This window comes from Gymnodraco acuticeps, unplaced genomic scaffold (assembly GCF_902827175.1).
Source record: "Gymnodraco acuticeps unplaced genomic scaffold, fGymAcu1.1, whole genome shotgun sequence".
NCBI classification, from domain to species: domain Eukaryota; kingdom Metazoa; phylum Chordata; class Actinopteri; order Perciformes; family Bathydraconidae; genus Gymnodraco; species Gymnodraco acuticeps.
This window is the reverse complement of record NW_022990590.1, coordinates 7,172,397-7,197,081: the sequence shown is the minus strand read 5'-3', so window position 1 is coordinate 7,197,081 and position 24,685 is coordinate 7,172,397. Positions and strand designations below refer to the sequence as shown.

The 24,685-nt window shown below is 41.0% G+C and overlaps 1 protein-coding gene across 5 annotated transcripts in view; it reads right to left on the bottom strand.

Annotated features, from left to right (window-relative positions):
* Positions 1-10,199, bottom strand: part of fam49a (family with sequence similarity 49 member A) — a 45,653-nt gene extending 35,454 nt beyond the window's left edge. For 3 of the 5 annotated variants that reach the window (XM_034228455.1, XM_034228456.1, XM_034228454.1), the window contains exon 1: positions 10,072-10,199. The gene's annotated coding sequence lies outside the window, so the exon portion shown is untranslated. Of the gene's footprint in view, positions 1-222; positions 323-570; positions 674-10,071 lie in introns of all 5 variants that reach the window. The other 2 variants (XM_034228458.1, XM_034228459.1) reach the window with 2 other exon arrangements.
* Positions 10,200-24,685: the final 14,486 nt, after the last annotated feature.

The following is a 24,685-nucleotide window of genomic DNA, read 5'->3' as shown; positions in this document are numbered from 1 at the left end:
CACAATGGCAGCCTTGCTTCTCCCTGCTGTATCATTGACACTTTTTATCCTGCCTCCTACAGTACTGGCAGCAGAGGATTCCTCTGTTTTGGTCTGCTAACCTTGCTCCAAACACTTGAGCAGTTAGGACTCGTACATCAGGCTCAGCTCATTTTTAAGTACTCTTGTTGCTCTCGCTCAGAAAGCAAGTATATCACACAGCCATAGCTCACACACACTTACAGAGTCCAGTGCTCAGCTCTGTGCAGTCAGCTGGGCCTGCTGTCTCAATTTACACTTGTCCATCACAGACTCACTACTATCCCTTCACCACATCTGGCCTCTGGTGTAGAGAAAAAAGGGAATCTCATTATGACAACAGAGACAAAAAAGTCACAGTGGTCATTTTCTCTGTTTGCAGAGCTCAGTGAACGTAGTAAACAACTCTGTCAATGCTGAGAAAGTGGGGAAAAGGGGACTGCCAAGGAACATGAAGAGAACAATACAAGAAGGAAAAGAAATCAAGGCAAAGTAGGAAAGTTAAGGAGGGCGTTTGGTATTCGGAGAGGAGGAGAAGGCAGAGCTGGTTACCAGCAGCCATTGCTGCGTAGAGTGGGTCTCCAGGCGTAGAAATTCCTCCTACGTCTCTGCTCAATGCCACTTCTGTTCTGCCAAGCCCTGTATGTCAGCAGCACTGCAGATACAAAGGGAACCATGTCTGTGTGTGACTGAGACTTGTGTGAAGCTAGTGTGTGTGAAAGCATCAAGCAACCTCCACCACTGCAGGCTCCTTCTCTGCTGGGTGGAGGCACAGAAGATGCCTTGACCCTGATGGCAGGACAATCCTAATTATTATGCTGCATTTTATTTGTAATCATCAAGCAATTTGTATTTAGTATTTACAGGACACTGAAAGCAGAAAAACGTTATCATTAATACTGATTTGTCATTTTTGAATGATCTATTTATCTTACAAAACTAGGGCTGCAGAATTGGAAAACAATAATGACTCGCGATTATTTGTAACTGATATTGCAATTGCAGGATATTGGAGGGTTTGGTCATGCTAACATGAGTACATTTGAAAACTATATTAAATTATTATTTGTGTTTTATAAGAGGATCTGTAGCATCAAATATGTTTTGTTATGTCTATATACATTTTGTAGCACAGAATATGTCTGCAGCTCCACAGTACTTAAACACATTATTATATAGCCTTAGATAACATTTCACAAATATTGTGTTTCCTGCTATTTGAATATTGCACTTATACATATTGTGATTTCGATGAGATGCTAAGAAACTTTGCCGCACTATAAAATACCTAAAAAATGAACCCTAAATTACAGCAGCTTCATGTTGACATTTTTGATTTTGTCCAGCCTTAAAGTGAACCACTTTGTTAATCCTTCAACACTGAGATAGCATATACAAGAGGCTAAGATTGTTCAGAGCTCAAAGAAATGGTATCTGGATTTGTCATACCCACACAGGGAGTGGGGCACACGGGTGTTCCCCTTTGAAAACAAACCTATTTATGGCTTTCCTTGAACATTGGCTCTACAGCAGGGGTCTCAAACTCAAGGCCCAAATCCGGCCCACGACTTTTTCTGTGGCCCCGCAAGAGCTTGCAAAGAATATAATACGTTTATTATACGGTTACATGCCACTTTACAGAAGCAGGTTTCCCATAAACTACATGTCCCACAATGCATCTCGTTGTGTGACATGCACTGAAGAGACTTGCAATTATTTGCCCTGGACTTCTGCTTTCAGACGTAGTTAGTTACTAAGTTATTATCCTATCTGATAATAATCAAATTCAGAGGCAATCATGTCATATAATTCATTATTTTATATATATTATATATTTATATAGTTACAACCGGCCCTTTGAGTGCAACCTTTATGCGAATGTGGCCCGCGATGAAATTGAGTTTGATACCCCTGCTCTACAGTGAAGGATCAGTGCTAATCACTTCCGATTGGTCCAGCAGACGACTTCTGACCTTTGGCTTCAGTCAATAAACGAATCTGTTTATCTTGACACGGGCCAAGATCAAGAATACTGGCTCAATTAGTCATGCGCCATATCTAGGCCACATCTTTTCCTTACTCTCCTTTCACTTTGCTACCTTTGCTCTGAGTCTGCATAAGTGCAAGTCTAGCTCAACAGACACTCAGTTGCAAAGAAAGGAGTGTGTACAGAGCACAAGCAGAACACAATGTCAGAAAATAGGAACTTAGACTACTGAAGGTGATAACAGTGCTATGTTAATCTTTGCGGAATTGAGACGTGACTTGCTGGTGTTCTTATTCAAATCATAATGGTTAGTTTATTTTACTATAACTGCATATTTATACATGTTCACAGATACTGCACACTGAATTGATCATGCAAAATTGTGTGTTCTAGTCTTGAGCAACAGAGGGGTACACACACACACACACACACACACACACACACACACTTTTTGACAGTCAATGGCCTTTCCTGGCCGAACTGCTGTCATTTTGTTCAGTGTGCTGATAGAGCCGTCTCACTGAAGCGTGACGGCTGTCCTCTTAAACTTCCTAATATTCCTGCTCTCACACACTGTTAGCTTGTGGTGAACAATAAACAGCTGTACATCTCTGGATTCCCGCACCTGCTCAGAACAGTGGAAGTTGTGCTGAATTGCAAAAAGCCACTCAAGAAGCAGAGATCCTTCTGCCAGCTGTGGAGATGCAGGGAAACAGGTGGCGGTGCAGCACACAGTCAGCTCTCTGACCTCTACTGAGGTTAAATATGATGTGTTCTACATTGAACTAGCGGTGTGCCCTGTGATGCATATAGGGTGGTGCAGGAATGAGTCCCAATGTCCTGAAATGAGTTAGCATTTTTAGAACTTCCGGTTCGCTCGTCTTGAAAACAACATTTTTTTTTTTAATTAGGCTTTTGGTGAGATGCCTGAAATAAGATCTGTGGTAAACACAAGCTTAAGAGATTGTTTACGTTCTCTTCTACAACATACAATAGTGGTCAGTCAAAACCCTACTGGTGAACGTCTGGAGTTTATAAGCGTCATAAAAACGGTAGTGACTGAGTGAGACTACTAAACGTTATCACACAGAACATTAGCCACCTTTAGCTTAGCAGCGATAACGTGACGTCAGGCGACCGTGATGTAGTTTGTTGTCAGCCTAATGTTACATTTGTACTTCTTGCATTGAATTTATACTTCAACAATTAGGAAAGTGTTGTTAATATGTCGAGGTTATCCTGCTTAACAAAACGTATACATGTAAATATCTTGTTTTCTACAATATTACAGAACCCAATGGAAAAATCCCATTGCTTTGAGTTGAAGAAGCCCTTGCGATGCTAACTCCCATGTCTGTGTACAAAAAGCCACCACTGCATCACTCTTTGGTTGCATGTTGTATCAAAATCCATTTAACATTCCAACTGAATAATATGCTTTCAATCTCACAGATCTGGCTGAAGCATCGAGCCAGAAAAAGAGAAGTGTCATGCAGGTAATTCCACTTCATAAAAACCAAACCATAAGTGTGATTCACAGAGCAGAAGTCAACCCTGACAATAGACATGCGATCATCATTGCTGAATTATAGTTCCTGTGCTGCATTCATGTGATCAGTAGCATGACGTCAAAGAATGAGACTAATTCAATCAGAGTTTCAGAACTTTCAGCCAAGCTTTGTACCGTAACATATTTCCGAAAGGGTTCCAATTTTCCATTGGCCTAGAATAGCAAGATGCTTTGGGCATTGGTGCATAAATAAACTGCCAAAGCAAAGAAGCCGGTCGTTGAAAGTAGTTTGTACAAAATCGATACGACAGATGGTGCGCACTTTAAATGACCCCGTCACACCTCCACTCAAGTTTCAATAACAACAGGTTACTTATCTATCACGAGGCAGCATGAAACCCTGCAAGGCCAAATAAGGACAAATGAAACTGGAACATTAAAACAAACCACTAACAGCAATACTGGATCACTTGGGGGGGGGTAATAAACGTACCAGCACTGACGATTAACAGCACGGCCTCTGCACAATAGTAGCCAGCGAGAGCAAACTGCACAGCAACAGACTTACAGAGAGCTGTTGTCCCACTGACAGGATGTGAGCATAAAAAGTGAAACGTGAGCGGGAAGTGTGTGGGGTCATAAAGCAGCGCAGTTCCACACACACTTGTTCTCACAGCCAGACAGATAAAGAGACAGGCACACGTTAGTTTGACGTAAAACAGGAACTTGGAGAAGACAGTCATTTGTATTTCACTGCGACACAGCCACGGTTGACTACACACGCACACAAATAAGTTATTTCCTGAAAGTCATAAAAACAGAAGGCGATCGAGGAGAGCCAAGAATGAAAATCATACACATATTGTAGACGTCTGAAATGAGGACCTTATTTAAATCCTGGGTGAACATCGAACGCTTGTGGGTTAAGAGTTCAAACGCTTTTAGGGGATAAGCTGCCCTAACAGATGAGATGTATTAACCCTGCTCTGCCAAATAGTGGGACTGAAAAGGCTGTGGAAGTGGGTGGATGATTGAGCTGCAATGATAGCCCTGAGTTATAGGCCTTTCAGCCATCATTACATCTCTTCTGAAGCTGCATTCACACCAACATGTTATATGCACATGGAAAATAAATAGACACAAGCAGAGAAGGGATGCTGTAAAGATTAGACTCTCTGTAGCGAGGGGTTTTGTTGGTTAATACAAGCAAAGCTATTGCGTGTGAGCACTCTAATAAAGAAGGAATGCCATATTATTTTACATTTGCTGTCCACTAATCTCTATTCTCTGTTGAAACCAAATGTTGAGCAGTAGAATACAAACAACACAGCATAGGAATGAAGCTAGTGTGTGTAATGTGTCACTAATGGGGCAAACCAGCACCCAGGCTACATTGGGACATCTTTTTGTAAGCTGACCCGGAAGTTAATATTGCAATGGTATTTTTCCGTTGGATATTAGACTATTGCAAGACAAGATCTATTGCATGTTTAAGATACTAACACCATTTGTTCAGCAGGATAATATCCACATGTTCACACCACTTAAATAATAGATGAATCAAAAATGCAAGTAAAAGGCGACTGCATGAGCCAATTAACTGTGGGTATAAAGGTAGGAACCTATGTGTGTTGGTGAGAGGTTCCGCCGGAAGGCCCATACAGTTTTTGACCACACACGGAGAACACACTCACAAGGAGCACACACGGAGAACACACTCACAAGGAGCACACACGGAGAACACACTCACAAGGAGCACACACGGAGAACACACACACAAGGAGCACACACGGAGAACACACTCACAAGGAGCACACACGGAGAACACACTCACAAGGAGCACACACGGAGAACACACTCACAAGGAGCACACACGGAGAACACACTCACAAGGAGCACACACGGAGAACACACACACAAGGAGCACACACGGAGAACACACTCACAAGGAGCACACACGGAGAACACACTCACAAGGAGCACACACGGAGAACACTGCACAAATGGAGGTTCTTGTCTGGACTTGGATGATCATCGCCCTGCGTAAGATCCGCTAACTAGTGCCTCGGCGGCTGTTTTAGTTCTATAGGATTTTGGCCGCTACAGCGACGCTAATTAACGCTAGCCGAGTTCAGCAGCCATACGGAGCCCCGAGCTGAGGGAGAGAGGCCGAGCGCACTTGACATGTTTGTCGATTAAAATGTTGTCATAAAGCAATATCTTTTGAAAACTTAAAAAGGAGGATATACTTTTTTATTTTAATATTTGTTCCATCTATGTTACTGTACACAGTTAATTTCTCTCTTGCACTTGTATTACTGTCCCATTCACAGGGACACACAAGCTGAGCATCTGAGGCTCTGGAGCCAGTGAGAAGCCCAGATGGCAGCGTTGGCTGAGTCAGCGGTGGCTGCTGCTCCACAGTAAACTGGATGATTAGTCATTGACAACAGGAGGAGAGCCGAGTGCTGATAGGAGGAGCTGAAGGACTTCTAGCCAGTCTGAATGAAATACTGAGTCAAAGAAATGTAATGAGAGTGTTCAAGGATGTGCACCACATTGCCATTAACTAACAAATTAAACAAACTCAAGATGATTAAGGCGTCACATATTTTATTGAAGATATTTCTGTTTTCTTGGACAAACGTTGTCCAGGTCAGTTGCCATATTTGCTTGGGATTTAAAAAATAACGGTTGTTACATTATTTTTGGTGTCAATTAATGCAACAGTGACATGCTTAGTGTTCAGTTAAATAAACAAACACAGGAGGAGTTTCTCTGATCTTGGCCAAAATGGAACACACATGAACATCACATGACATGACACTTGTTAGACGCTTTTATCCAAAGCGACTTACATACTCAGTACTGTGGAGGAGCAACTTGGGGTGAAGTGTCTTGCCCAGGGACACAACGACATGCTGACTGCAGTGGGGTTTGAACCTGTGACACCCTGATCCGAACACCAACACACAACCCACTGCGCCACACGCCTCCGAACACGTGTGATCGGATGCACCAGAGACAGACTTGCAGCGCGGCAGGCTAACCGCAGGTGGCATCTAAAGTGATTTAAGGATTCACACTGCTTGTTCAGCTAAAAGCTCTTCACAGATATCGGACTTGGCACAGAGCACAATGCTGGAAGGAAATCCTTTGAGATTTCTCATTTATCGTCACAAAGCAACTTGTGATTCATAGTTCGACTAACAAACAGAAACCTGCTGTTGCTGCTGCAGGCATTTGGAGTTTGGGAGCAGCTTAACTGCAAATATCACGTTACCTTTCTCCAGCCTGGTGAGGCTTTAACGCAACACGTTTAAGTAGCTGGGTGTCTCTTTGCAATAGGACTTGAATGGCTGCAGTCATCATATTCCACACATCAGAAGGGTAGCTTGCAAACCATGTTTCAAATGGATAGTGTTTCTTTGATCATAACAATACATAGTCAACCCAAAAGGTGATGTGTTGCCATGTAGTTATGCTTGAGGTTTCACATCAATTCAGCCCAGTTTTGGGCTGCGGTTGTAGACCTTTAAAGTTTGCTGCCTCGTGTAGAAAAAAACGTGTCTAAGGTTATATATGCAGTCTCTTCTTATCACATTTTCTTCAGAGGTTGTGGCAGAGCTTTTTGTGGCAGCCTAGCCGTGCTAAACAAGTACAAAAGAAACACTGCGATGCAACACAAAAGGCCTTGTGACTGCCTCAGGCAACCTGTAATGCAACAGCAGGTTAAAAACCACAATGTGAAAAAGGGCAGTGTTTGAGAGGGTGTGAGTTGCCATATCCTGTTTTTCTGTCACTGAACCGAGAGAGAACAAAACGACGAGACTTTAAACTGCAATCTAACAGCTACTGCTCTGACAGAGTAATGCTCAATCAGTGTTTCAGCCACACACACATGCTGCATTCAGACCCTGCCAAGATACATTCGTAAAGTCTGACATGTCTATTGCTCTTTCTGTGTTCTCTCATTTGCTGCACCACATCTCTTCAGCACACCATCTCAAACTTTAACATGGCTCACAAGAGCTACACAACACACATCAATAACTGATTGCCCAGTTTACATTAGCTGCACACTTAAGATAATCAGGAGACAATCATTGCCAGAAACCTGTCTGCTTGAACATCGCTGAGATTTTCAAAAGCAATGCATCAACTTGTCCTTACGACAATATTATTCAGTTTGAAACATCTATAGACATGTTCCAGGCGTTATAAAAAAGGGTCTAGCTATCTCAACAGCCTATCATCACTGTGGTGTGTCTTATGCATACGTGTGACATATAAAAGCAGAAGTAATGATATCAAGTCAAACAGAACAAGATCTGGTTAATACGTGGTGGAAAGTGCCACATCACATCTTCCTTTTGGGGCTACATGAAGTCCTACATGCGCTAACTTGTCTGAATGGTGCTAAAAGTGAATACTGAGGGGCACAGCTAAACTATGTCATGCAAAGAACATGCAAAGCATGTCAACGTCTTCCATGAGAGATCACGTTCCACAACAGCCATTGTTCAGCAACACACACACACACACACACACACACACACACACACACACACACACACACACACACACACACACACACACACACACACACACACACACACACACACACACACACACACACACACAACACACACACACACACACACACACACACACACACACACACACACACACACACACACACACACACACACACACACACACACACACACACACACACACACACCACACACACACACACACACACACACACACACACACACACACACACACACACCACACACACCACACACACACACACACACACACACACACACACACACACACACACACACACACACACACACACACACACACACACACACACACACAGTGCAGCTGTTGCTGTATGTTCAACAAAAGAGCGCCATGTCAGTGCATTGCAAACCACTATAAAGAGCATTCCTCTCAGAAGCGCTACATTAAGGGGATTCTGGGTTATCAATATGTCCTTTTGGGTCCGTACACTTTCTACATTGAAACATTTACATGTTTCCACAATTCTGTGTGTTTGTGTTTCAGAGAGCAAACCAATGGGGACTTCATTTTTGGAAAATCCGTAGTCATCATGAATAATTTCTCAAACACTCAATATCAACTATGTTATACAGCACACTAACACACACTGTATCTTACTGCGTACTACCACCTACGCCTCAACACTGCAATGACTCATAATACTCAACTGAATGAACAATGATGTATTGCTGTTATTGGTTGAAATGCAGTATGTACTGCAGTAACATTAAATGGTGCAAATAATACTTGTTTATTGTCAGATCCTGTCAAGAGAAGGGAAGAGAAAAGAAACAGCTGCTGCGGTCGAGGATTTACAACTGAAGTCTGAGAACAACACATATTTAAAGAAACTAGGATAATACAACTTTTCTACCGGTTACACAAGTAGAGAAAGTCACACGTAACACACAACACCATATTTTGTTCCAACCACCTGCCAGTATATGGGTCATTCCAGAATTGGAGGATATGTTCTGTCTCAGCTATGACATTTCAAATGATCCCTGCCCAAAACGCTAAAACATGCACTCATGATAAATATACTTAAACAATTGAAATACAGTTGCAGAAAAAGTGGCTTCAAAATATTGTTTAAAATATCAAATAGCTCTCGAGCACCCCCTAAAATGAAATTTCTCTCTTAAAATGCAATGTCTATACATCATTTTGTATAATCTACATGCGTCACCTGTTTTACTGTATTTTCCTAAATGAATTGCCTTTATTGTTATTGGCACCAGGGAGCATAAGCATGTTAAGGAAAAATATTTGTGTGATGGTTTCTTACATGTTTTCCTCAAATACATAACAGAAAACTAGAAGTTAAGAAGTTTTGATGTATAAATGTCGTCCAATTATGTAAGGACCCATATATACAGCAGTACATTAATGTCAAATCGTGCTGTACTCTTCACAGTAGTTTACCGCAGTGATGTGGATGGTAAGAGTTATCAAAGTGTTATAACTTGAAGCAAACCATGCTCCAAAAGCATTTCAATTCTCTCAGTCACATATTTATCAAAGCATTTACGTGTCGGAATGAAGCAACAACTAAGATATTGGTACATAGTCATACTGACAATGGTTTCTGAAGACTCAAATTAAATGTGGCTTGTATTCGGCTGCTACTTGCAAGCTAAGTTTGCTGGCTAGTCAATGTGACTGTTAGCTGGCACTGCTGACAAGCAAACCCTGCAGAAACGTATTCCCTCAATGAACTAGTCAGCGATACTAAATAGCGCCAAAGCGGTGATGAATACGTTTCTTGTTAAACGGCAGCAAATAACTACTTTCAGCGCTAAAAAGCGGCTAATGTTAGCTAGCACGTTAGCGCTTCCTCCCCGGCATCTCTTCCCATGTGAACTCGTTTGACAGTCACTGATTTGACGGGGATACACACTTTGGCACAACACCAGGCAAAGGAAATGCAACTCAGCGCCCACTAAACACGAGTAAAAGTTAGTTTAACACAAAAACTCACCTGTATGTTTATTGGGGAGTACTTTTTAGGATGTAATGTTGGTCTCAGCCGTACTTTCACCGACCTTGGCAGCTCCGTGTGTCCCCAGCAGTGACAGACAACAACACTCTCAGCGCATACCCCTCCCTCTGCCACCAGGAAAACCAAGAAAAAAAAATCGATGTTCATGCTCCGCCCATTCTCTTTCGTAATTGGTCAATATCAAGGACAGTGCCAAATGGGCCAATTACATCTGCTGTTGTTGTTTTTTTATTGGTGCAACAGTAATGCAGCAAATGATAACCTATATGCACTGCTTTAAAGTGAAACATATTTGTGATGAAAACACAAAACGTTTATGAGGCTTTATCTATTGTTATATTCTATAGCTTTCATTTCCAATCTATCCTTTCTATTAATTCAATCTTCTATGTATGCACCACTAAAGCAGATTCCTTGTATTTGTAAACTTTCTTGGCAATAAACCTGTTTTTGATTCATTGTGATTCTTTAAGTCTATAAAACTATTATATTTTTGACAACCTTTTGGGCTGTTTAAGAATATGCAAAGTGTATGCTACTTTCTTTATGGTTTATTGATTCCTGCTAGTAACACTACTATTTTACCACTTTTAGTGTTCCAAGTGTAGATCATTTCATTGTATACATCGTGGGGAAATGTATAGTATAGTAGTATATCAGTTTATGAGAACATTAGTAAGTCGACAGACAATGAATGAGCAAAATAATGATTAATTGTAGGGTTTTCAGTAGCTTTTTCTGGGTTAAGTTTCTAAAATATTTTTTGATTCTTATTAATTTATCGTCTATGACAGTAAAACACAATATCATTAAGTTTTGGTCTGTTGGTCGCACAACACAAGCATTTTAAAGAAGTCGACTTGCTCTCTAAGGAAATATATATTCAAAACATTACATTTTACAGAAACAAAAGATGAGTTGACAATTTGAGTTATAGTTGCAGCCAAAAACAAACTATTTGGAATTAGGAAGTGCAGATTTTATAACGTGTGAACTTGAGCTGAGTATTTTTATATAACACAATACTTTTGCTTTGGCCTCATAACCTTCACAACCGGGTCAAAGTTCCAATGGCAAACCAAAGTACAACAAAAATAAACGTCCTGCTTGTAACCCTGGTTTAAAAATGTATGGATGAAGTCAAAGACAACAATCATGCACCTGAAGATTGGGGGGGGGGGGGCTTTCATACTAAGCCCTGAGGAATGGAAAGCGAAGCAACAGGAATACACACACACACAAATGTCAAGGCTCTACAATGAAAATATGCAATCGTTTCAGTGCAAGGCCTCATATAGCTCCCTGATGCTATTTCTGTGCCATACCAAGTTGCCACTACGCCTGCCGATGCCTCAAATGTGTGACTGTGGGAATGGTTTGGAGCTCATTGTTGTCTGCAGTGTGCTGTTCAGGGTAAACACACCTCCACAGGACCATAAGGGCCATGGAGGTTAGACGGTGGGGGTCAGAGTACGCCCACGTCTTCCACTACCACAGCAGCCTGTTGTCATGGAGTTACGTTTCCTTTACAGTGACTTTATGCACACCCACTCACAGACAGTGCACTTTCAGTATGATTTTATTACAGTACAGTCCTGCGTTTTTACAAAGCCACACTTTATAGTTATCCACTGATGTGTTGTATCATGCGAGTTATGTAACTATGACAAATGTAATCTAATGCTGGAAATAGGTCAGTGGAAGGGAACACTGAAAGTATGACAGCCTGATTTACTATACTGTAGTTCCCAAGGGAGGAAACATTACTGTACAACCAATACATACTTCTCCTAAAGACAGTGATTAAAAAGTAGAATGACAGAAGCCCTTGTGATGAAGCAGACATTTAACTTTCCAATTTATCCAACAGGTCAACTTAGGACATAAAAGAACATAAATGCATATACTTTACTGAAGGTCTGGTGAGTATGACACAGTGAGTGCTTTGGAAAGTGTCTCCTGATCCGCCTGCTGCCGGGCTGAAAAGAACAATAATTTAAACTTTTCCTTCGGGGGTTATAGTAGTTTGTCACCCAATGTGTCTAAATAGCTAGACAGATTGTCCAACTATGTAAAATGGTCTAAAAGTGACACCTAGTGGCGATTGCTTGAAGTGTTGCCATAACTGTTGCAGCAGTATTGTTTTTGTCCGAATGTCACAAGAAAGATAATTGTTATGTAAAACGTATTAGCCTATATGTGGTCAGACCTTAAAGAAATGTAACTGTTACGACCCTGAGTCGTTATGTCATTTGTGTGTAGATATTTTTCCCTCCTCCTGTGTGTGAGTGAGCAAGCAGGTGGTGCCCGTTAGCTGACTTCAACCTGCTGATTGGTCCACCCGAGGAGACAGGAGCATTTAAGCTGCAGCCGTGCAGTCCTCTCTCTAACTCGACTTCTCCTACTCCCAACACTGTTGCGTTTATATCTGTCCTGTTGTGCTGTGGGTGTACTCAGGGCCGTCCCTGGCCAACATGAAGCCCCACGCAAAGTTATATGATGAAGCCCTCTGTTTTGCGAGCGTCGACGGGGGGTGCTAGTGGAGCCTCGCAGCGGCGATACCGTGCCGCGCCACACTAATTGCGCCGCATAAGCGCATAGGTGCGCCGCATTTTCGGCTCAGTTGAGGCACCCTCCTCAAGATGAGGCCCCATCCGCAAGGTGAGGCCCCATGCAGTCTGCATGATCGTCCTGTAAGTAGGGACGGCCCTGGGTGTACTTATAGCGTACACCGGTCCTCTTGCTTGTTTTGACACCTCAGAAATATAAACTAGCCTTCGTTGTTGGACACACTTTAATTTATGTGAAAGTGTGAAACCCTTTTCTTTTGGTTGATTCTCGTTTTCTCCTGTTTATACGCCAGAGTAGGTAAGAAGCCTGTACGTTTATTTTTCTTATTTGTTAGGCAAGATTTATGTGTTCAAATATTCGTTTGTTTTGTGGGTTGTTGCGCCTCTTTGTAAAAACCTTACAAAACAAAATTACCAAACGGCATTCTTTGTCTCGGTGTCCATGTTCTTGGGAGTGCGAAAAGTGCAAATGTTATGCTGCGCCCATAGAGGCTGCGCCTAGGTTCCCCTAGATCTGGGCGTAACAGAGTGCAAAATAATACAGAAACATTTTAGATTTTCAGTTTATTTGCACATGTAAACGTGTTATAACAATAGGACAGGTTGACCTACAATGGCTGAGGAAAACACCAGTCATATAGTACTTAAAAATAAAATTGTACATGGAATTATGCAAAAGTTGTATGCAACATTTTTGTTAAACACAAAAAATTACCCTTAGAGGTGAGAAGAAAAGTGTAGTTAAGTAAAAAGACGACTTCAATAAAAAAAACAAAATAAATATTTGTTCTTTAACGTCTCTTCTCGTTTTACATTTCAAAGCGCTAGCGTTAAAGCTTATATAAATGCACGATATGCAACGAAAAAGATTGCTATATGAAAATTAATATAATCAGAGCTTCTTTTTTTGGAGCCATAACAAAACTACAAAATCATGGAACAACAGATAAATCTTGTTTAAGGTAATGAATGATTCATGCAAATGTCACAGAATCAACTTTCAGGTGTTGCTTGTAAAATAGCCCTATTCTCTCCATCCTCCTCTAGGAGGCAGTAGCTCCCCATAATGCTGACTCTGCCTGTATCTGCACAGATATCAACCACATACAGTGCATCCGGAAAGTATTCATACCCCTTAACTTTTTTCACTTTGTCATTATGGGGTATTGTGTGTAGAATGTTGAGAAAACAAATTAATTTAATCCAAATTGAAATAAGGCTGTAACATACAAAAAGTGAAGGGGTATGGATACTTTCCAGATGCACTGTAAATAATAATGTGCAGAATCTTTACTTCAGTGAACTATGCACAACATCTGTTAGTATGATCTACAGTTTGTACATTCTTTAAACGTTTTTTTGAAATTGCAAAATATTTTCAAACAATTTTACTTAAAGTGCTTTCTCATCTATCACTGTGTAATACTTAATGCTGCATGATTACTGAACACACTTTTGGGTGGAGTTGCAAGCGGCCACTTACTGTGTTAGAAGATTACAAGGGATTTATGCCGTATCACGTAGCATGACGCACAAAAAAACACAGAATCCATCCTTTACATAAGAAACATGCAGCCACTGTAATATTGCAAAAATGTACTTTATATGTTATCCTGCTATGTCTCCTTTATTGGGACATGACCTATATTAATCACGCCCTAGAGACTGTGTTAATGATGCTGAGGGATGGCTGTTTAAAACTGGTTGTTGATTTCTGTGCTCTCTAATGAGGCTGCTGGAGGCATGATACAGCAAAAATGCTTGAGGATGTAATGCAATAGATCACTGCAGGAATGAGTCCTAAACCTGGAAATGAGTTAGCATTTTAGCATAGTTTTTTGGAAATAGTTTTTGATTAGAATCCCAAATGTTGTCTGTGGCTAATACAAGCTTAGACAACATAAAATATGTCATTAAACACCCCACTGATGAACATAGTTGTAACGTGTCTTAAAAATAGTGGTTGCTAACAAATTAACTGAAAAATATAGCTAACAATAGCCAAACATTAGCCGCCTTTAGCTTAGCGGGGTTGAAGTGAAGTCACGCGACCGTCATGTAGTTTGTTTATAGCATTACATTCGCTTTTTACATCTGGCAATTGCATTAACAGTTAGAAAGTGGTGTTGAGACGTCAAAGGGTGCTAGTATCATAAACCTGTGTTTACCACAGATCTTATTTTCTGCAATATTCCAAAATCCAATGGAAAAATGATATTGCTTTTGGACAAGGGATTCCATTAGATGCTAACTTCCGGGCAGGGACGTGCACAGACATTTGGAGGGGCTATTGCCCTAAACTGGAAAAAGGGCCTGCCCCCGAAAAAAACACAAGACCTTTTGAAAATTGTAACTTGTTTTTAATGTAAAATAAACCAAACGATTATTACATCAACTAAATTGAACAGTGATTCACATCTCATAACAAAATAAGCTAAGGCGAGTACTTGCATTCGGTGACTTGATTTTAAAAATGTTTTGCGGTCTATATCTCATTAAAATATCTAATGTTAGTAACTATTAAAGATAAAATGGGGACAATTCTGTTCTAATGTTTGACCATTGCTGTGCAGACATACTCAGTACTCGAGTTGAGGGGGGATGAGGGGGGATGAGGGGGGATGGCATCCCCCCTGAAATAAAAACGGTCAAAATCATCCCCCTTCTAAAACTGCCATTCCCCCTTTCCATCCCTTATGTAATTTTAGCAATGAACGTGGCACTGGTATTACTGCTATTTCAACATTAATTTTGCGCATTTTGAGTAAAATACTGTGGGCGAGGGAGCACGCACACACGCAATGACATTTTTACCAAGTCACTGACGCTATACTATGCGAGTGCCCTAGAGGGCGTCAGAGCGCCGTGATGCGCCTGTTTGATCGATGCCAGAAGCGCAGGTAACGGTCATCACAATGGCCAAGCAACCAGGAGGACAACGCGATCTGAGGGACTTCATATTTAAAAATACTAAAAATAACATTTCAGGTAAGTCAAGAATCAGTAATCTTAGTCATTACTCCCTACTTTAGTCACCAAAGGTGGAATCTATGGACATAAGCAGCAATAACAACTTAGTTTGGAGTTTAGCTACGTTTTTCTCTCGTGTTAGCTTGCTGGTAAGACTCAAAACTGTTGATGAAATGATACCACCAGCACCAGAAGAGCTGAAACCCCTCCTTCAAGCAGTGAACACTCTGGTCATCTCCACAGCTGAGTGTGAACGTGGGTTTAGTCAGATGGACATTTTAACCACAACTAGAAGCTCCCTAGAGGTAAAAAGCATGTCAGCCTTGCTTTTCATCAAGTGTGTTGGCCCTCCACTGAACAAGTTCAGACCAGAGGTATATGTCAAGACTTGGCTTCAAAGCCATTGCTTAGCTAACAATCCGAAAGCAAGAGCCAGAAAAATTGAGACCAAAAAGCATGATTATGAAAATCTTTGGAAACTTCTATGAGATGGGGGAGAGTGGAGTAGGCAGCCATTGACAACATTGGTCCTATTTTGTATTATCTGTATAATCTTTTAATATATTTTCATATTTTGTAAACAATTTCAATGTGCACTTAATGCCCTGTTAAAAAAAGTAACATTGGGAATGTTAACATAAAATATTTGTATTTGAACTGCAATAAAATTATGACGGATCAATATTTTTCCTCAAATTTTTCATGAAAAATGTACATAATGATTTAATTAATTACGATACAAATGTAACCCTTTAGATACCAGTTTTGATCGTATACCAGTTACTGCTTTTTTGAAAAAATACACTAATTCAATATTCTAAAAACTATTTTGACTTTATTATTAGTATAATCAGCTGATCCATCTGAATAATAAATGAGGGACTGTTAACCTACAAGATTTGTACCATATACTTCCATTATAACCACATTTTTGTATCCCCTCCCCCCCTTTCAATTAAAGTGAAAAAAAGATTTTGCACTAATTGTCCTCTGCATTTGACCCTAAATGTTAGTGGTGCCATGGCAGCCTGGGGACCTTGGTCAAGAGCAATGAAAGGAGTATCTGAACATCCATAACATGCATGTTGTTTTAGGAGTATAATAATGATCTTTATGCTGGTTGGTCTCCCACCCTCTGCGGGTTATCAGCACAAATGATGTCCCCATATGATAAAATCCACCATCCCCCCTGATTTTATTTTACAACTTGAGTACTGGACATACTGATAATATAGGGCCTCTAACTAATTACCTTAAATAAACTCACTAATTAATTAAACAAGTTCAATACGCATTATTCTTATTATTATCATTCTTTATGAGCGCAGTAACGGTAAGGTATCTAATTATTTAGTTATTTAGTATTCCATAACTTAGTAACAGAGATGGTCAAGCTGAAGTGGTAGAGACATGGCAGAAATCCTACAATGAAGCGGGACATTGAACTGTTCACCCGTGAGAGGGCGATCAAGAAAAGAGAGCGAGCGGCGCATTGAGGGAGTTTACAGATGAAAAGACACAGAAAGACAGAAGCACAATAACAACAAGTAGGCTATATTTAGGTGTTTTTTTGTAAATAACCGACGGTATCAAGAGGAAGTAAAGTCCCCAGGGTTGTCCCTTATACCCTAACAGCCATGAGAGAACTCAAAATCAAGTTTCCAAAATCCGACACTGAGGTGGTCTTAACGCACCGGCAGATGACAGCGCTGACAAAGTGTGCTTCCCGCAACGAGACGCTACAATACTAATTGTGGGCTTATGATGTTGATTCGGCCACAACAGAAAAAAGAAAAACAAGCTCTCGCTCTCTCCAGAGGGGCAGGTCAGCCAAAATGGCCAAACGGGCAACATTAGCCCGTACCTGACGTCCCTGCTTCCGGGTCAGCTATCATTAGTGTCGTCACTGCACCACTCTATTGGTAGGTTAGTGAGGGGGTCTAGAGCCTGTATCCCACTGGACAGAAACCCTCAAACATCTGGCTTCTGTCTTTGAATGGAAGGTAACAATTTGAATCCCTGGAAAAAAATGTGGTCACAGTTTATCAGCTCCAGCGCTGATCAGCAGTGATAATGTCTGTGGAAAAGAGGGCACAGAAGTCCAAGGCTCGTTGGAGTCAACGGTTGCCAGTGAGGGCCATTAGTGCCCCTGAGCAAGGACACCCAAACCTTGGTTGCGGTCGGATAATCCAAAAATCAGCTCCTATCGTCTAACCCTATCGTCTATTCCTTGACCTCTGAGTGAAACGTCACAGGGTTAAGGGATAGTGGATAGGAGAATTCAAAAGGCCTTAGGAGAAGAGACTGCGGTACTTTAGAGAATCCTACTGCACTTTCACTATCCGACGTGTTTATGATGCGCCAGCGGACGTCATAAATGTGCGTCTGCTGCTGTGGGGAAACTCTGGTGGAAACTACAGTTTTCTATACAGCGGACTACACCATGGATGTTTAATAATATGACTTACTTTTTTCTGCAACAGAGTTGACCAGGTGCTACTTACCAGCTGTTATCTCTGTAGTTGTTCAGTCAGGGATTGACCCTCAACCAAGGAGACAGGACACTGGAATCAAACTGGACTCAGGACTCAAACTATGTGGGGACGGGTTACATTTTCGCTGATTTGTTACTTGTTCAGTAATAATCAGAGGCCTATGACGATCTTAGTTTCCTTTCACAAGTGTGAACAGGCAGTTTTATTTATACGCTTTACAAGTTATATCACACCACACAAAATAATAGATACGTTTTGCTCGGATGTATCTTTACATCGAGCCTAGTTTTTTGCTCGGATGTATCTTTACATCAAACCTACGTTTTGCTCAGATATATTTATATATCGAACCTAATTGGCGTAACGCCGGGTTGCTCAGTCTTTTTCAAGAAGAGCCTAGTTAGTTCAGTCTTTTGCAAGAAGAACTCTGTTCCAAGAGGACCTGCTTTGCAATGTTCTTCAGTCTTCTTATATCCTCATTTGTCACATGGTTTGTCACATCTTGTGCGTGCAAGCTCGTACGTCAGAGGCGTTCTTCTTCGGTGCTTTGTGGTTAAATGTTCACTCCAAAAAAGGAGTGCGTAGATAGAATGTTCATTTCCTCGAAAGAGGAAGTGCGTAGAAAGTTCACTCTGAAAGAGGAAGTGCGTAGAAAGTTCACTCTGAAAGAGGAAGTGCGTAGAAAGTTCACTCAAAAAAAGTAGTGCGTAGATAGAATGTTAATTTCCTCGAAAGAGGAAGTGCTTAAATAGAATGTTCATCTCCCAGAAAGAGTAAATGCATACTTTGCTACATAGGCCTTTAAAAGGACCCATATAATGATTTTTATGTTATACATCCTGTTATATTGCTATTGCATACATGTATTTGACTATGACATCTTTATATGTTACACACTTTGTAAAGCTTTCGTGTGTATTTTATGAGTGATATAAAAATTACATTGTTCCATTTTTCACCTTTCTCAATAATGGACATCGATCGCCTACTGCTATATTTAACCATATATCGAGCCCGATCCTCGATTTCCAATTATTTAATGTAATTGTTTGCCTGTCTGGCCATTGTAACCAGATTGATGCATTGCTGATACAGCATTCCAACTATCAACTACGCACACAATTCTTTATTCCCCCGGGTTATTTTGCGCCTCTTCTCCCACATTCCACATCGCAGAGACTCCGTTCAAACATCAAAACGTTCAGCTCGGTCGAAAATCGATGGCTATTACTTTTCTTATTCATAACTTTCATAATTCCAGAGATACATCCCATAATCCATCAAATGTTTAACATGGAAGTCAATGGAGAAACTCTTCAGACTTCAACAATCTTCATGCAACTTCAACTGCTAACTGTTCCTTCATACTTTCACTCAGAAACCTCATTCCAACTTTAAAATGTTACACATCTTTCTGATATTATTCGTGTAACACAACTTTTAAATCTGATTCTTACTTTTAGAGATATTAAACATTGTTCAGACCTTGGTAAAGAGGCCTTCTTCAGATTTTAGAGTGCGTGATGTCACAGCTAGAGTGGAAGACAGATTTAATTTTGCCTTCATATTTTCTTTTAAACCTGCCATAATTCCCAAACCCTACATTCCTGAGACATCATTTTTCATGAGAAACGTAGGAAAACATCTCGTAGCTTGAACATTTAAAAGAAATTAAGCAAAATAATTAAACAAAATGCCTCTTGAGGGCATGAAGTGACAACAACTTTCAACATGTCTCCATTAAACCCCATTGTAAATTCAGCCTCATCTTTCCCCACCACAGCAGCCGCACAACTTTAGTTAATCTGCCAAAAAGGCCACATTATTGACCCAAAAGTACACTTCAGACGCTCAAGTTCCTTGACATGCTTCACGCTTTGAAATGTCACCGATATCTGTTACGATTCTTCAACAAAACGTTCACATGTAAGAGGTTTATCTCTCATTCAGAAGCATGAAAATGCTCTCCTCTCACTGATTACTGCACATCACCATGGAAACCTTTGATCTCTGGTCACGTCGTTAGCTCACCTGTGTCATGGAACACGATGATGTCATAACTCCAACTGACATGCTCAGAGCAGCAGACTTCAGATAATGGTTAACACAGCTCTACGTCAATTATGGGGTGTCATCATATGCCGTTTCCATGGAAACGCATCCCTCGCCATAAAACAAGGTGTCGCTATAGCTCCAATGGACACGGTCCGATCGTTCCCCAATCTTTGCTTGTATATCACCGGCCCATGCCTCAACAGCTCTACACCAAATCTGAGATCTCACCATAGGTTGTTGCCATGGAAACGTATCCCTTGCCATAAAACACGATGTCGCTGAAGCTCCAATGGACATGGTCCGGTCGTCCCACAATCTTCACCTGTATATCAACTCTCCATGCCTCAACAGCTCTACGTCAAATCTGACATCTAGCCATATGCCGTTTCCATGGAAACGTATCCCTCGCCATAAAACACAATGTTGTCGTAACGTCTATGAAAAGGGTCAAAACAGCACCAAACTTCAGATAATGGTTAACGGTCCAGCCCTCAGCAGCTCTACGTCAATTATGGGATTTCTTCAAATGTCGTTGCCATGGAAACACAATGCTCACCATGAAACAAGGTTTTCTCATAACTTCAGTGAAAATGCTCCAGTCCAAAACTTCACAGGTTTGGTAACGATGCAGCCATCAACGCATCTAAGCATATTATGGGATGTCACCAAACACCGTTGCCATGGCGACAGATAATTTGCCATCAAGCTAGTTCAAAAGTTTGCAGCTCAAATATTCTGCTGCTTTTCCAAGCCTTTTTACTTTATTTTCTTATCTCATCACACATTCAAGCCCCCAATGTTCATTTATCATTTCAATCTAAATTCTTCAGTTTCTTCTTACACATTACATTTCAGCATAGCAGTTTAGAGTCAGCTTTTCAGCATAAAGCATTCCCACTAGCAATTTCTTCAGGAATTGCATTCTCTTGTTTTTTTTACTGTTTTATAGTACACATTGGAAGGATTTCTTTCTTAATTTTGTAACACAACTATATCTATATTAAATAGATAAAGGTGTGCTCTCTCGCTCTCTGTCTCGCTCGCTCAGTCACAGACGCTGTGTGCTCCTCTGTGGCAATGACGGCTTGCGTTAAAAAAAACAACTAAAACATATTTGTAAAGTGGGGGGACACAAGCGGGATTTGTCCCCCCTGTCCTCAGTGGAAATTACACCATGCTTATGTGTGTGTCAAGTGCAATAAATATAATATGCAAGTTGCAACACACACACACAGTAAAACTCTGCCCCTCATGTGTTGTATAGGCTGGCATGACTAGGCTGTGTTCAATGGGGCTGATGTGTTGTGTAGATTTTGCCAGAAGGAAAATCACTGTCAAACTCCTTAAGAAGTGTGCGGTGAGGTGCTGCTCCACGTTGCTTTTCTTCCCGACTGCAACGCTTGTCCCGCAAATCCAGCAAGAACGTGATTGGTCGATATTCATTGTGGGGGGTGGGGGCATGGATGTATAATAAGAACTGGATACAGCGTGGGAGGCGGGGCCTCATTCATTCCTATGAGAGTTGCTCAATGACGCATGAGGACAAAATGGCCCAACTTTTGAGAGAGCGAAACGTCACAGATTACCCGGCATGCCTGAGAAGTACCCGTATGTGAACTCAGAGCATGCGCAACTTTAACCACGCCGCCCAAAAGGCTCGCTCACATTAAGCACGTGAATTTGTGTACACGTAACAGCACCGCGCAAACATGACAGCATGGTACTGGATTTATATTAACGAGGCGGCAGTTAGCAGCTAGCGGCTAGCTAGTAAATTATGCTAAATTACACATCAATCGTTATGTACTTTTATATTACGCTGACATGAGGATCTAGTGATATCCAAGCAACAGAGCTTCATTTAGCATGATACTTGTGTGGGTTGTACATGAAACCACTTGGTAATAGCCTATATAAAAATGTATATGTTGAAGCCTGTTATCATCAATTGTGAGTTAAAACTTTATCTAAAAAGTAAAGCTGATGATGGATTACTGTGGTGGAGTTAAAATAACAATAGCCTATTTCTTTTTTAAATGTGATGGAGTAAAAGGATAGTAACTGTGATTATTCATGTTAAGTAGCCCACAAGTAACTAAAACAATTGCAAGTGCAATAAGAAGCTACAGGAGCGTTAATCTACGTCGGTAATATTAACTTTATTTAATACAACATTTACGGTACAAGATTTACATCATACAGCCCATGTAGTATAATATTTTACAAATGATGAATTACAGCAAACATGTGCAATATATCCATTATTACAGCTCCGTGGGCTGGCAGTAAGGCGATATGGTCCGTTGTTATTGTGCATCCATGGGTAAAGAGAAACTCATGTAGTGCTGAACACATAACATGAACGTGCCGGGCGGCGCGGTCCCGTGGGTTAGATGCGCGTTCATAATGCAGAGGGAAATAACTCTCAGAATAACGTTATTAGCACATTTTTACAACTTGAGGAACGAATGTTTTTAATAAGGGCTATACAAGTGTTCATACTGGGTAGTTTATTTAGTTTAAAAAAAATTATCCAACGAGTTACAGACCACTCTTTCCCCATGTGAAGCTGACAATTGAGCGGCCCGACCAAGCAAGGAGGCAGAGGTAGAACGTCCAAAAATACAACCCGGTGTGGGCATTTATTAAAACATGAACACATTACACACAGCCTCAATCCTGCTGCTGCTGTTCACGTGAGCCCAGCCTGCAGCCACCAGGATCTCACACACACTCCCTGCCCCTAACAGACAGGGAAACAGAGGCTAAATACCCACACACACTAATCAGCAACTAGACACAGGTGAGGGGGGAGGAGACAACACCGGACACCAGGTGCACACAATCCAGCAACAAACATAACGGGAGGGGGAACACTTTTCAAACACAAACATATAACTGAACAGAAGTACACCCATACAAACCCAACTAAACGCAGTCAGCACTTGTACAATTAATGCCACTTAACGCTATGATGTCTACACCCCCACATATTATTTGCACCCGGATTATTCTTAACCGCTGTCATTCTACACCAGCATAAGCACTTTCGGAGCTCTCGCTAACTCCGCTATCTTGTCAAGCGGAGCCGAGTACCCGACCAGCACATGCCAGACGACATTTCAATTAATACGGTTTAATCCTTTAATAAATACTATCTCAATAATTAGTATAAATTATATAAAATGTGCAAATATGCCATGCCAAACGGTACTGTGCAATCACGCTAATAAAGTGCAAAACTGTTCACTAAAGTGCTGAGTTACAAGGCCCGAAGCAGTCAGTTCACAGTGTCACACCCCATGTAAGTCAATGGGAAAAAGTGTTTCCGGGCCCAGCAACCTAAAGGAAGTGTAGTACCGCCGTTTGACCAGCACGAATATTCTCATCAGACTCCGGCGCACTTCCTGGGGGCTTGGGTGGGGGGAGTAGGGGTGTTGGATAGATAAATTAGAATTGTAGTAAGTAGATAGAGTTCGCTATGATTGAGATTTCGTTTATGCATAGAGTAGATTCTTTAATTACATTTCCTTTTTTTTGTGTGTATTTTTTACATTTTGGATTTGCTTGGCGAGCTACTTATTGAGGGCTTGCGAGCTACCGGTAGATCGCGATTGACGTGTTGGAGACCTCTGTACTAGACCATTTAGAAAAGGTGGTGAATAATTTATCATCACAGCATTACAGCTTGTTTACAGTGATTGAGCTATATTTTTCTTTTAGGTGTTCTCCATTCAATTTGGCATTGCTTTATTACCTATTTGATCTCTTGCATATTTTTTATATCTCCCAGTTACAGACACATTTAGTCTGGAGTCTCAACTTCTAACTGAAGGCCTGCTCAATCTGACTGATACAGATACATCTGATACTGGTTGATGCCGACATATTTGATGAACTGATTAAATCAGGGGTCCGAAACTTCAAGGTTGGATACCGCCAGTATCCAGTAATAGGTACGGTTGTTAAATAAAGGTTTGGAAGATTTGACTCAGTCTCAGTGGCGAGCCGTGACTTTTATACCTAGGCCCTCTGACCCCCCACTTCCCTCGAAAAAAAAGAAAGAAGAGTTATTACGTCACAGCGTATACTTCAGCGGAATATCAAAACAACGGCCCGGGGTGAAAAACGCATCAATGACAGCGACCCTATACCACACAAAACAACACCATTTATATAAACACCTATCATGACAGGGCACCCACAGCCAAGTAACAATTACAAATAAATTAAGTCGGCATGGCAGCACACATTGAACATAACTTAAGCCTACCTTTGATGATCAAATCACAGATGAGGCATTCCATACCTATCTTCAGTGACTCGCAGAGACGGCTAAAGGAGCTCCTTTCATTTAACCCTTCACATTCCAACAGAAACTGTGAACAGGCAGATTTGAAGGATTTATTTCTTTGGAAATGTTATTTTAAATACAAGTAGGCCTAAATCAAGTTATTTTGGTAAAACTAATGAAAAATATAACTAAAAAAATATTTTAAAAAG